The 11684-nt window shown below is 41.0% G+C and overlaps 1 protein-coding gene and 1 non-coding gene across 2 annotated transcripts in view; both read right to left on the reverse strand.

The window, feature by feature from the left end:
- LOC102532295 (phosphatidylinositol 3,4,5-trisphosphate 3-phosphatase TPTE2-like) overlaps window positions 1-11684 on the reverse strand; it is a 98193-nt gene that overhangs the window by 70387 nt on the left and 16122 nt on the right. The window lies entirely within an intron of this gene.
- On the reverse strand, window positions 1482-1554 carry TRNAG-ACC (transfer RNA glycine (anticodon ACC)). Its single transcript has one exon. It is a non-coding gene; the product is annotated as a tRNA-Gly (tRNA).

Below are 11684 nucleotides of genomic sequence, written 5' to 3' on the forward strand. Positions count from 1 at the left end.
TACCCTTGAGCAAGTACCTACTTTCTGAGCCTCCCATGGCTATGCAAATTCAATGAGACATCACACACATATGTGCCTAGGCTGCTACGTAGAACACACACAATAAGTGGTTCTTGATTACAGAAAAAAAAGCATCTGGGTAAGATTCTCTGGGAAGTCACTCATAACAAGCCCTTCTTTTTAAAATGTTTCACACGCTGTAGCAGTCAGTAAAGCTCTTAAGAGTAATTAGACAAAGAAACAATGCTGGTAATTTCTGAAAGCTTGGTTAAACCAATTTTGAAGGTTGAATTCTAATTTTAGGCTGGTTTGGCACCCAAAGGTCTCTCTCTGATTTCTGCTTCCTGTAAGCCAGGGTTCCTGCCTTCGGGAGTCTTGTGCATTATGAAAATGAGTGAAGCAAGACAACAGGGAATATTAGGAACTGTAGAAAACAGAATTGTATAGACCCATCAAAAAAGGATTCTAATTAAACTATTTGTCCAGCAGCAGAGGGGGTATAGCCCAGTGGTACAGTGCATGCCTAGTGTGCATGGGGTCCTGGGTTCAATCCCCAGTCCCTCCGCTGAAAAAAAAAAAAAAACTTATAAAAAATACTTTCTCCAAAACTCATCTGTAGGCCAAAGCCCATCCTCAGGCAAGCAGACATCAGCTTTTTTTGTTTTTTTAATTGGTATACCTAACAGAATCAAGTTTGCATTAACTGATAGTCTTATTTGCAGTTTTATGCAGCTCTTTGCCAAACTTCTCTTACTCAATTCCTAGATGTTTGCTCAGGATTGGCCTTTCTCCTCCTGTCATTCAGCAACGATGCTAATACCCTGCACATCTTGCCACTGTCAGCAGGAAGACACTCTACAGGGATGGGACGAGCTGCTCCCGGGAGCTCATTAAAGCCCATCCGGCGGGGTAGCTGGCATCATTCCACAGGTGTTTACAGAGCACCTACTCGGAGCATGACCACACACCACACAGGCATCTAGGCAGGATTTCCTCTGTCTCAGCCCTGATTCCACTCAAAGGCTTTGGAGTTAGCACATCGTGTCATCAGTTTCCCTTCTTATTCCTTTCAATAAACCGGCGCCTTTCATTTCTCAGGAGCTAAATTTGTTGCTGTTGTTTCCGTTACTTGTGATTAAAATCACAGCAAATCAGCTTCTGATCTTGCCATTTCCGAGCTTGCTTTAAAGCTGTTCTGAACTCTGTTCAAGTCACTTTATACACTGGAATATAAGAGGCACCAGATACTCTGCTCAGGCACACACTGAGGGTTTGTGAGACTTTTTGCCCTTCTGGAGTTTGGATAAATGGAATTGTAATTGCCGTACCAAAAAAAATAGACGAAACATAGAGGTGATTTTAGAATGGGAAAGCTTTTAAACTGGTGGTCACAGCAGAGTCGTGGCTAACAGTTACTTTAGTTCCTCTTACTTTTTTTTTTTTTTGGTGGGAGGAGCTAAATTGGTCTGTTTTATTTTTAATGGAGGTACTAGGGCTTGAACGCAGGACCTCATGCATGGTAAGCATGTGCTCTACCACTGAGCCATACCCGCCCCCTCCTCTTACATTGTTTTGTTTGTTCTCAGGACTCAGGTTATCCCTCCCCTCGTTTTATAGTTGAGGAAACTGAAGCCTGACGGGTTAAAAGCCCTGCAAATCCCCACAGAGGCCACGAGACGAGGACTCAGGCTCCTGCCTGCCAGGCCACACTGCAGGGCACGTGGTGGCTTCTGCCTTTCTGCACTGAGTCAACGGCTGCCCGACGCTGGGCTATCTGACATAAATCTAGCAATGTTCACCTAGGGCAAGGTACCCAGGCAATAGAAATGAAAGCAAAAATAAACAAATGGGACCTAATTAAACTTATAAGCTTTTGCACAGCAAAGGAACCACAAACAAAACAAAAAGACAACCTGCCGAACGGGAGAAAATATTTGCAAAAGGTGAGACTGACAAAGGCTTAATTTTCAGAATGTATAAACTGCTCATACAACTTAATAGTAAAAAAACAAACCACTCAATCCAAAAATGGGCAGAAGACCTAAACAAGCAATTCTCCAGTGAAGACATACAAATGGCCAATAGACACACGCAAAAATGCTCAGTACTGCTAATTATTAGACTAAGAAGGGTTTGGAAAGAGAGAGTTTTATAGGTTGGAGGCCAGGAAGCAGGGCTGTGACGTTGCACAACTCCAGGGGACACCGTTGACGTTGTAGACTGCGGGAGTGTTGCGCCCTGGAGTCCTGAAACTGGGTGTTCCCATCTCACTCCCTCCATTAACTCCATTTTTGCTATGAATGAAGAAGCAAGAACACCAATTTAAATAGAGAGCACACGGATATTGCGATGGGTTTTGACTGGTTGGGACAAGATAATAAAGAAATAAATATGTAAAAATCTATCAAAAGAGCTAACGTCAGAAACAGAAGTTGAATCCAGGGACAAGCAAAATGGTGGCCAAGGGGCACTGAGAGCTCGGAGGACGGCTTCGCCACACGCTGGGCCCTTCACTCACATCATCTCAATATCATCAACAGTCCCTCAAGAAGAGGTTACTCTTACTTTATAAATGAGGATACTGAGGTCCACAGTGGTGAAGCACCACGCGCAAGCTCGCGCAGCTGGGAGGTGGCAGAGCCAAGATTCCAGAGACAATGAACTTTCCCCTACAACGTGCTGCTTGAGACACAGAGGAGTAGGATATACGATCCCTGCTCTCAGCTCTCACACACTTTTGGGAGCAAATGCATATGAATAACTCTAAAACAATGAGATGAATGCGAAACTGGTTTATGAGCGTAGTACTGTGGGAATACAGGCTTGTAAATTCTCCCAGGCAGTTATTTATTCATGGTTGGCAGGGAGGGAGAACAGGAATAAAGTCTCACGATGGTACGAGTGTCCTCTGCTGCTTTATTTTAAAACATGTATCCAACATTTATCATTTGGAATCAGCAATTTCTTAAGTTTATATGTTGTTAGTTATTATGGGCCTTATTTTCAGATTTTAAAAGTAGAGCATTTAAGACTCATACATTTAAAGGTAAGCACTTTAAGACACTAAAACTTATATATTTTGTGTAAAGAATGAAGGAAATTAAAAACAGAAATGTGTAATGAATAATGTTTGCATAAAGAAACACTGGAAGCACAAATCAGAAACTCTTGGGTGGGGTAAGAGGAATGGGTTAGAAGGGACAAGAATGGAAGTGAAACTTTTCTGAGTACATCTTTTTATAGAGTTTTTGTTTGTGATCCATGTAAATGTTTTACATATTAAAAAAAAAAGCAAACCTAAAATTAAAAAGACTGAAACAAATTAACCACACTATGTATCAAATTGGTAAGATAACTGTGCAGAAACAAGAATTTTGAATGACTCTTTTAACAGAATGCTCTGCTTATGCACCTTGCTACCACAAATTCTAAGGACAAAAAAAAAAAGAATTTTGCAGGCATCTTAAACTTCATTCTGTACTTTGAGTTGCAACTGTAACATTCTGAGACTATTTTGCATATATTCTAGAATAAAGCAAATAAATATTTTGATATTTTTAGGAACCAAGAAGTTTACTATAAGAAAAACAGTATACATATATCAAATTACAGAAGTTAAGAAAAAATGAAATCTTAAAATCTGAATGTATCTGTGTATCAAAGGATACAATCAACAGGTGAAAAGGCAACTTATAGAATAGAAGAAAATATCTGTAAATTACAGAATTGATAAGGGATTAATATCCAGAATATATAAAAAACTCCTACAACTCAACAACAAAAAAACAGATAACCTGATTAAAAAGTGGGCAAAGGACTTAAATAGACATTTCTCCAGAGAAGACATAGAAATGGCCAACAAACATATGAGAAGATGTTCAATATCACTAATCATTAGGGAAATGCAAATCAAAACCACATTAAGATATCACCTCACACCCATTAGAATGGCTACTATTTAAAAATAGTAGTAACAAGTGTTGGTAGAGATGTGAAGAAATTGGGACCCTTGTGCATTACTGTTGGTGGAAATATAAAATGGTGCAACTGCTATGGAAAACAGTATGGTGGCTCCTTAAAAAGTTAAACATATAATGACCATAAAATCCAGCAATGCCACTTCTGGGTATATAAATTATAGAATTGAAAGCAGGGTCCTGAAATGATATTTGCGCACCCACGTTCGTAGCAATGTTATTCACAATAGCCAAGAGGTGGAAGCAACCCAAATGTCCATCAACTGATGAATAATAGTTCAACAAAATATGGTATATTCAAACAACAGAATATTATTCAGCCTTTAAAAGGAAGGAAATTCTGACACACGCTACAACATGGATGAACCTCGAAGACATTAGGTTACGTAAAACAAGCCAGTCACAAAAAAAATGTACTATATGATTCCACTTATATGAGGTACCCAGAGTAGGTAAATCCATAGAGACAGAAAATAGAACGGTGGTTGCCAGGGCCCGAGGGGATGGGGGAACAAGGGGTTGTTGTTCAACAGGTACAGAGTTTCAGTTTTGCAAGATGAAACAGTTCTGGAGATTGGTTGCACAACAATGCGAATATACTAAACATTACTGAAATGTAGAATTAAACATGGTTAAGGTGGTAAATTTTACATTACAGGCATTTGAACACAACTTTTGAAAATCTGAATCAAAATAGCACTATGAGCTCATGATTTTTAAAAATATCTTAGTGCTATCCTTTGAAAGGACCAGAAGCAATGACACCCTTGATCCTGGTTTTTAAATACTATTTCCTACCAGAAGGCACCAGAAACCCTCAGAGAAATGACTGATTTCAGTCCTGGGCAAAGAAATCCAAGTTGAACCCAAACATCTAAAAATACAAAAAGCAAGAAACCACTAAGTTAGAAAGACCAGCAGGATGTGCCAAAAAGACACAAAAGCCTGTGTGAAGAGGCTCCCACTGGACAGATCCAAACAATTTGGACATCAAAAGGAATAAATGATTATAAAATATTAAATTTTTTTAAATTCCATGAGTTTATGGAGAGAGAAATTATAACACCAATGCCTTCCTCTAAAGTTTGATAATTAAAGGGAAAGAATTAGGCATTTATCCCACCATTCTGTAAGGAACTGTAGTTCATTCCCAGTGGACCCTCTACAGAAAAACTCATTTAATAAATGTAGAAAGAATAGAAACAGAAAATCACTATTTTGCTACCTCCAGTAAATTGGTTGACTCAGGCAAAGAATATAAATGGAATCTAAAACCATTAGGTTACATGCTGTGGGGGAATGCGATATTCACACAGTGCCAGTGCGGCTCCTACAGATTACTCACCAATTGCAAAGGGAAACGTTATCAAGATCCATGCAGGGTCTGAGGAAGCCCTATTTGCAGACTGCCAAGGTAGCCTTCACGAGAGTTGATTCCTCACAGTGTATCAGCATTTTTGTGCTGGTTCCCCCAAATCCACAGGGCAAAATGAAGAGGGCCAGATGACACCAGCACACAGTGGGTTATGTAACAGTAAAAGCACCCCGAGCTAAGGGAACCCTAATCTTTTATTCTGGACTATAAGCATGCCTACCCTTGGCTGTGGAACACTATCTTTACCTTCCAAGGCTATTTGCTACCAAACCTCCTTGAAAAGATAGTCCAGGAAATAAAAAAGGAAGGGGACAGTCAGTGTCTTGCTCACAACTTGCACAGAAAAGTGAGGGCCCCATGAAGAACTGTCTCCCCACACACACAGTCAGAGAGCTGGTCATCGCCACCTTAATCAGTGTTTAAGCCTGACATCGCTAATAATGGGACACCTGTGCCTCCTGAATAAGGCAGGTCACATCAAAATAAAAAAACAAACCCAAAAAAACCAACCCCCCCCCAAAAAAGTTAGAAGTGGATGTCAATGGGTTTCAAAAGTGGGGGGAGATTTTAAGCAATAGATAGAATGGACAAAATGGCACAGATTTCCTTTTAGCAAGAAAACAAAACACAGGGAAAGACAAAAAAATCAAACTACCCATGATTTTGAGCAATGGAGCAGCACAGGGTGGTGACACTGATTACAGAGAAGGAAACACACTCCTTGTCTCTGCTATGAAGGAAAATTTTCATAAACAAATTGTGGCTAATGCTGTTTACTGCTTACTGTCTGCTAGACTCTCACAGACTCTCCCCCGAGGACAAACTATGGTAGACTTAACTATGCTTACGGAACAGAATGAAAACGCTCTCAGCTATGGAAATCTGAGTTAGAGGACAGCCTGATGAAGTTTGGAGGTGGAAGGAGAGGTGGGGAGTCTAGGAGAAGTGGAACTCAAATACTTGCCTCTCACCAAATGGAAAGCCAAGAGATGTCTGTATTTGAGAGAACTTAAAAACAAAATTTAAGGAAATTAATGTTGCAAAAGTGAGCAAGAGAACTAAACAGTGGTGTAACTATTGTGTGTGTGATAGTAAGTGAGACGAATCTGTATGTCATCACAAGAGTCACTAAGTAATATCACGAAATTGCAGCTCCATCGCATTTGCACCGTGGGAGGGCACCTGCAGGAGAATCAAGAGCCAGGAGGTAAAAGTGGTTGCGCGTGCAAAGTGGGATTGAGGCTGGGAAGTAACGAGTCTTTTGCTGTAAATCCTCCTCTACTATTTGCCTTTTTCTCCCCTCAACTGTGACAAAACCAAACCAAACCTACAACCGTACCTTACAGGATTACAAGGCGGGTCAGGGATAATCTACAACCAATGCTTGGAAGTTTAATCGGTGAGCCATCTTGTAGCTGTTATTAGTAGAATTTGCTCCTCGTGTTGTTACCGGACCTCCAACCTCCTCCACCCTAGATTTTTTCCTTCCTCGGGGATCCCGGATGGCTCATTTCCCCAGCTGCCTGTCCTGCCTACTGTTTCTCCCAGCACTCCAGCTGCGAGAATGGTCTCTCACCGCCCATCCCTTCTCCGGATGCCACCTCCGCTGCGGGTGTGAATGCGCTCATCCTGCGCTTACTGCTGTGGTCAGCTTCTCCCTCGATGGCTGCCCAGACACATCAGGCTGCATCTTATTATTACACATCAATTGATATACTTTTTTTAATCAGTTCAAATGTATGCACTTAAAAATTTAATTTTAGCACAAAATCATAAATGCTTGGTTTAAAATATAGCTCATAATATACAAAACCTTCTAGTAGTTTCTGCTGTCTCTGAGCTTTACACTATAGAACTGCTTTAAAAATATTTTTCTTTACAAATAGAGCAATATATGCTCATTATAGAACATTTGAAAGGTAGGCATAATTGCTTCGTTCTTCTTCTTCAGCTTGGGATACAAACAGAAATCCCACTTTGTCAAAATGAGATGACTCTGAGTCCCTAAAGAAGTTCTTTCCTCTTCGAGGCCTTTGGCCTGAAATATCTTCCAACCCCCAAGGGAGGTTTCACGCCTCCTCTTCCTGAGATGTCATGCCGGCCAGAAATCTGGAAGTCATCCTAAACTCCTCTTTCCTTTTTCTTCTTCAGATCTACTTAACACTAGGTCCACGGAGAAGTTAAGTACTTAACCCAGGTCACATAGCATTTGGTGGGTGGGCCTTAGGAGCCAAAATCTAGTGTTTAGGGGGTTCTGCTAAAGCACACTGATCCTGTGCTTACGGGGCAGCACAGGTGGGGGCTCCACGGAGGGTACTGAGACAATCAAGCCCCCCCCAGTTCCTCCTCTCGCCCCAAGGAACTCCTCTGTGTCAAAGGCAGGACTTGCTTCTGCAGTGAGTTTTTATGTCAAACTGTTATCTTTTGTTTTTTTTTTTTTTTCAAAATTTTATTAATGAAATTTTCAGGCATCCAGAAAAGCTGGAAAAAGAGTACAGTAACACATACATCTACCACCGGACTTCAGCAACTGTTAACCCTTGCTGTACTTGTTTCATTCATCTATTGACCTCTCTATTGAATATTTCATTTCCAAGCGTTCCTTCCCATTTTCTGACTCTTCCTTTTTAAATTACCATGTTCTTATTTAATAGATATCATATCATTTCACATCTTCTTAGTGATAAGTAATTCATTTTTTAGAGTTTTTATTTGACTCTTCTTGTATTGCCTGAATTATGTTTCTTCTGGGGTCAGTTTTTCTGTTTATCTTTCATCACACTGTTAGATTTGTCTCAAACATTTGGTGATTCCAGTTGTCAGGCTATTCTTAAGAATGAGACAGGAGAAAGGCTGACTAGGAACTCTCAGTGCATGTGCGGAACTTGCTAACTGGCAGGCTTCGTTGCAGGGCCAAGAGTCCGAGATCTGACCGTTGTGCTGAGGCCTCTCAAATGCTAGAATGTAGACGGCTTTGTGCTGGGGTGCCAACGACAACTCAGAGGCCCAAGATTTCTCAGAAAGATCCTCCAGTGTCTTTAGAAGAGTCCCCTCTGGTCATGGGTTGGTTGGTTGGTGGTTTGGTTTTAATTTTGTCTGGGTTGAACATCTAATTGCTGGGGACTCTTGGTACCAGAGCTGAGAAGCTGGGATGGAGGATGAGCATTTCGTATACAGATCTTCACTGTTTTCCATCTTCTCTTCACTCCAATAACTTCTCTGAATCCACAGCCTTAGCAAGGGTCCAGCTCCCCCGCCATCTGCAACACCCTCCAAGCATATCCTGGGCTATAGTGTCTTCCACTCGGTGCTCTTCCATGTGCTGTCTTCCAGAAACTCATGGAAATCGCTTAGCTTCTTGTTCTCTTGGCTGCATTTGGTATTGTACTTTTTCATATTCATTTACCATATTTTTAATTGAGTCCTAGGATGGAAAGGAAACAAATATGTATGCTCAGGTCCCCATCCTGGACCACTAGCAAGAGTAGAGATTATTAGTCTCATTTTACAATCGAGCAGCAGAGGCTCATGTGGTTAAGTGACTTGCCTAAGATCACACGGCTAGAAAGGGAAGGACCAGGATTAAACTCGTGTGCTTTTGACTATGCCTTCTTTTTGTCCAAGCCATGACTCAGCTGGTATGACCTGGAGAAACAAGGATGTTCATAACACTATGCGTTTAAAATTTGCTGTCATTTGTGTTTAAAATGACTCAGAAACTACCTAGACTAAAAACTGTGTGATATAATTTTACAAGTTACATATCTAGAATAAAATGAGAAATCATCAAAGTTGTAAAAAAGCAGGTTTATATTTTATGAGTCAGACTTGGGTGGAACAAAGCTTGAGGAGAGAAAATTAGGAGGAAGGGCCGGGTCATCATTTGGGTGGTTGTGGCAAGGGCTTGGCACACTGTGTGCTCTCGGCTCTGTCAAATCCACTTTAGAAGTCACATCTGGGGAGCAACTGACCAACGAGGTGGTACAGACTCCGGGCAGTGGGTATGAGCAGAAGAGACATGCTAGGAAGACAGGGCACCATATCCACTTGGAAGCCACTCTCTCATATACATGCAGTACTTATTAAGTGACTACTGTGTACAGACACTGTAATAGGCTCCAGAGACACTTTCACCTTCGGCCAGGGTAATGTCCCCAAAAGATAGGGATTTCTTCGTTTCTGGATACTTCTTGACATTAAAAACTCACAATATCTTGCAGGAACACATCCCATTCATCATGGTTTAAGATTTAAAGTGTTAGAACAGTTCTAGTTCAACCACAAATGCAGTTTGAGGGCTTTTGAATAGCTGCTCACTTTATTCAACAAATCTTTACTGAGCTCTTACTTAATGGCAGCCACGGGTGCTAGGACCTAGCGACACAATGGTGAAGAAGAGTATTTCTAATGAAGTTAACCATTTATTCACCAAAGACTACACTGAAGCACCTCCTTTTCTCTTTCTCAGAGACAGAGGCCAAGTAAGCTTAACTTTGAAACGTAGGGATTGACCCTTGGTTAGAACAACGGAAAACTGGACTAGGTAGATAGCGAACACATGACGTATTACTCCACTGTAATATTAATTTAGAGGCATGACATATGGGGGAGAACATAATTTAACAGAAAATCCTTCTGTTCATTGTGTTTTTCTCTAATTTTCACCTTCTCCACAGCTGTTTTTGTCTCATTCTGATAAAAACAATTTTTTTGGAAGTCATTGTAAAGTCTGGAACAAGGGGCATACCCTCTGTCCTCAGAGGTTGGCACACAAGCCTGTGAACTTGGAAAGAGAACAGAGCTTTCTAGTCTGACAAACAAAGAAAATGGAGATTAAAAAGTGATTTCCTCTTCTTTCCATCAGCACATACCAGTTGTCAGACACCACTGAATAATCGATTCCTCCTTTTCCTGAAAGGTAGACAGCTATTATTAAAGTGTTTCCAAAAGGACATGTAAGGAAATATATTTTAGTTTTCAATAATAATGGCACAGATGAAGTGGTAATGCAACACTCATAAGAGACACATTTAATAGTATTTGCATTTGTGAATTTTTTTGCTCATCTAATTCCACTGCCTCCAATGGTCCCTGAAACCTCGCCAGCAGGCTGACATCCTGATAAACTCTAAAAGGAAGAAGGAAAACATTGTCTAAAAGGCAGGGTAGGTGTGGCAGCTGAGAGGTCATGGTGAACAAAAAAGAAAGCGCAGCTACTCAAGTATCTGCAGATAAGGCATTCAGTTCAAGGTCTGAAATACACCAGCTTGCAGACTGCCCACGCGGTACCTGATGACAGACTCCCAATGACAGAGCCCAACCCGTAGGTTCTTTTGTGGAGCCCATCACTTCCAAACAAAGCAAGCTGTTGAGACCAGTCCTAACATCAGGCAGCAGAAAGCTTCCTTCCTTTGGGAAGAGCTAGTAAAGGTGACTCTCGATGCCGTCTTCCTGTAAAAAGGGCCAGCTTTCTCCCGAAGTTTCTGCTGTTGGATAAAACTCACAAAGGCTGTGAGGCCAGAATACAAAGAGTGTGGTGATTAGAATAAAAATGAGCCCATATCCATGCAACCCTGCAGGAGTTAATTCCCTTCCAGAACCTCAAATTCATCATCTGTAAAATGTGGTAGGCAGATTGAATCAGAAAACTAAAGTGATTCTAAATTTCTAAGACTTCTTTTCTCTATTTCCCTCTATCTTCCAATTAAATAAGCGTAAACCGTCAAATCATAATCTAGCCTACCTGCTTTCCATGTCCTTGAGATTAATTCACGTACTTTCTGAATAACATGATAAAGTTACCTTTAGAAACATACACATCAGTTTCAGAATGACAGTCCTTGGCTGCCACTTGGCCCAGGAGCACATAGTCAGCACCGTGAAGCCAGGCAGCATCCTGCCCAGCATCCACTGCCCAGATGCCAGTTGATGTTCTCTCAGGAGATACCACCTTCCTTTCCAAAATGCTTACTTTTTGCTCAGAACAATGATGGCCACATGGACACGTTTGACTCACCACCTGAACACTCAGCTTATGTTCTTTCTCCAAAGAATTAATGCACATAAGTTTGTGTAGTCCCCAAGACTCTTTCATGCATTTTTTTTTTAAAAAGTAAGGTATCACCCAAACTCTGGCCTGAAAGTTCTTCTGAAATACCACGTGGTATCACCATTTCTAGGTAGCCTAGTACATAGCCATAATTGACTTAATCAGCCAAATATGAAACCTGTTCAATACTGCTCCTGCAGGAGTCAGTCTCAAGTACATAAAACTTAACGAATTACAATTCACGTTTGTGTTAGCAAGTTTATTTTGTTCCAGCCCTTCTTAT

The sequence above is a fragment of the Vicugna pacos genome, chromosome 14 (genome assembly GCF_048564905.1).
Source record: "Vicugna pacos chromosome 14, VicPac4, whole genome shotgun sequence".
NCBI classification, from domain to species: Eukaryota; Metazoa; Chordata; class Mammalia; order Artiodactyla; family Camelidae; genus Vicugna; species Vicugna pacos.